Raw genomic sequence first — 2,500 nt, 5'->3', positions numbered from 1 at the left:
CCGATGGGGTGCACTCTTTTATAATGCAATATTCAATACATTGAATGAACGACCTTGTAGAGAAGCAATAAAAGTTTTGGCAGCGGTGGGATTCGAACCCACGCCCCCGAAGAGACTTGTGCCTTAAACCAGCGCCTTAGACCGCTCGGCCACGCTCCCGATGCTTCGTATAATATTATAATGCAATGTTCAATGAACTGGAAAAACGATCAGGTAGAGAAGCAATAAAAGTTTCGGCATCGTTGGGATTTGAGCCCACGCCCCCGAAGAGACTGGTGCCTTAAACTAGCACCCTAGGCCGCTCGGCCACGCTACCGATGGCTTGCACTGTTTTATAATTCAATATTCAATACATTGGATGAACGACCTTGTAGAGAAGCAATAAAAGTTTTGGATGCGGTGGGATTCGAACCCACGCCCCCGAAGAGACTGGTGCCTTAAACCAGCGCCTTAGACCGCTCGGCCACGCTACCGATGCTTCGTAATATATTAAAATGCAATGTTCAATGAACTGGACAAACGATCAGGTAGAGAAGCAATAAAAGTTTCGGCATCGTTAGGATTTGAGCCCACGCCCCCGAAGAGACTGGTGCCTTAAACCAGCGCCTTAGACCGTTCGGACATGCTACCGATGGCTGGCACTATTTTATAATGCAATATTCAATACATTGGATCAACGACCTTGTAGAGAAGCAATAAAAGTTTTGGCAGCGGTGGGATTCGAACCCACGCCCACGAAGAGACTGGTGCCTTAAACCAGCGCCTTAGACCGCTCGGCCACGCTACCGATGCTTGGTAATATATTATATTGCAATGTTAATTGAAGTGGACAAACGATTAGGTAGAGAAGCAATAAATGTTTCGGCAGCTATGGAATTTGAGCCCACGCCCCCGAAAAGATTGGTGCCTTAAACCAGCGCCTTAGACCGCTCGGCCACGCTACCGATGCTTCGTGATATATTAAAATGCAATGTTCAATGAACTGGACAAACGATCAGGTAGAGAAGCAATAAAAGTTTCGGGAGCCTTGGGATTTGAGACCACGCCCCCGAAGAGACTGGTGCCTTAAACAAGCGCCTTAGACCGTTCGGACATGCTACCGATGGCTGCCACTATTTTATAATACAATATTCAATATATTGGATGAACGACCTTGTAACGAAGCAATAAATATTTTGGCAGTAGTGGGATTCGAACCCACGCCCCCGAAGAGACTGGTGCCTTAAACCAGCGCCTTAGACCGCTCGGCCACGCTACCGATGCTTGGTAATATATTATATTGCAATGTTAATTGAAGTGGACAAACGATTAGGTAGAGAAGCAATAAATGTTTCGGCAGCGTTGGAATTTGAGCCCACGCCCCCGAAAAGACTGGTGCCTTAAACCAGCGCCTTAGACCGCTCGGCCACGCTACCGATGCTTCGAAATATATTAAAATGCAATGTTCAATGAACTGGACGAACGAACAGGTAGAGAAGCAATAAATGTTTCGGCAGCGTTGGAATTTGAGCCCACGCCCCCGAAGAGACTGGTGCCTTAAACAAGCGCCTTAGACCGTTCGGACATGCTACCGATGGCTGCCACTATTTTATAATACAATATTCAATACATTGGATGAACGACCTTGTAAAGAAGCAATAAATGTTTTGGCAGTAGTGGGATTCGAACCCACGCCCCCGAAGACACTGCGGCCTTAAACCAGCACCTTAGGCCGCTCGGTCACGCTACCGATGGGATGCACTCTTTTATATTACAATATTCAATACATTGGATGAACGACCTTTTAGAGAAGCAATAAAGGTTTTGGCAGCGGTGGGATTCGAACCCACGCCCCCGAAGAGACTGGTGCCTTAAACCAGCGCCTTAGACCGCTCGGCCACGCTACCGATGCTTCGTAATATATTATAATGCAATGTTCAATGAACTGGACAAACGATCAGGTAGAGAAGCAATAAAAGTTTCGGCAGCCTTGGGATTTGAGCCCACGCCCCCGAAGAGACTGGTGCCTTAAACCAGCGCCTTAGACCGTTCGGACATGCTACTGATGGGGAGCACTCTTTTATAATGCAATATTCAATACATTGGATGAACGACCTTGTAGAGAAGCAATAAAAGTTTTGGCAGTGGTGGGATTCGAACCCACGCCCCCGAAGAGACTTGTGCCTTAAACCAGCGCCTTAGACCGCTCGGCCACGCTGCCGATGCTTCGTAATACATTATAATGCAATGTTCAATGAACTGGACAAACGATCAGGTAGAGAAGCAATAAAAGTTTCGGCATCGTTGGGATTTGAGCCCACGCCCCCGAAGAGACTGGTGCCTTAAACCAGCGCCTTAGACCGCTCGGCCACGCTACCGATGCTTCGTAATATATTATAATGCAATGTTCAATGAACTGGACAAACGATCAGGTAGAGAAGCAATAAAAGTTTCGGCATCGTTGGGATTTGAGCCCACGCCGCCGAAGAGATTGGTGCCTTAAACCAGCGCCTTAGACCGT

General features: G+C 47.4%; 6 non-coding genes across 6 annotated transcripts; all 6 read right to left on the bottom strand.

The window, feature by feature from the left end:
• Positions 1-77: 77 nt before the first annotated feature.
• TRNAL-AAG (transfer RNA leucine (anticodon AAG)) lies at positions 78-159 on the bottom strand. The gene has a single exon. It is a non-coding gene; the product is annotated as a tRNA-Leu (tRNA).
• Positions 160-391: 232 nt separating this feature from the next.
• Positions 392-473, bottom strand: TRNAL-AAG (transfer RNA leucine (anticodon AAG)). The gene has a single exon. It is a non-coding gene; the product is annotated as a tRNA-Leu (tRNA).
• Positions 474-705: 232 nt separating this feature from the next.
• TRNAL-AAG (transfer RNA leucine (anticodon AAG)) lies at positions 706-787 on the bottom strand. Its single transcript has one exon. It is a non-coding gene; the product is annotated as a tRNA-Leu (tRNA).
• A 389-nt stretch (positions 788-1,176) lies between these two features.
• Positions 1,177-1,258, bottom strand: TRNAL-AAG (transfer RNA leucine (anticodon AAG)). The gene has a single exon. It is a non-coding gene; the product is annotated as a tRNA-Leu (tRNA).
• Positions 1,259-1,804: 546 nt separating this feature from the next.
• TRNAL-AAG (transfer RNA leucine (anticodon AAG)) lies at positions 1,805-1,886 on the bottom strand. Its single transcript has one exon. It is a non-coding gene; the product is annotated as a tRNA-Leu (tRNA).
• A 232-nt stretch (positions 1,887-2,118) lies between these two features.
• TRNAL-AAG (transfer RNA leucine (anticodon AAG)) lies at positions 2,119-2,200 on the bottom strand. Its single transcript has one exon. It is a non-coding gene; the product is annotated as a tRNA-Leu (tRNA).
• Positions 2,201-2,500: the final 300 nt, after the last annotated feature.

Source organism: Rhipicephalus microplus, chromosome 3 (assembly GCF_043290135.1).
Source record: "Rhipicephalus microplus isolate Deutch F79 chromosome 3, USDA_Rmic, whole genome shotgun sequence".
In the NCBI taxonomy this organism is placed as follows: Eukaryota; Metazoa; Arthropoda; class Arachnida; order Ixodida; family Ixodidae; genus Rhipicephalus; species Rhipicephalus microplus.
Note: the sequence above shows the minus strand (reverse complement) of the source record. Positions and strands in the feature narration are given on the sequence as shown.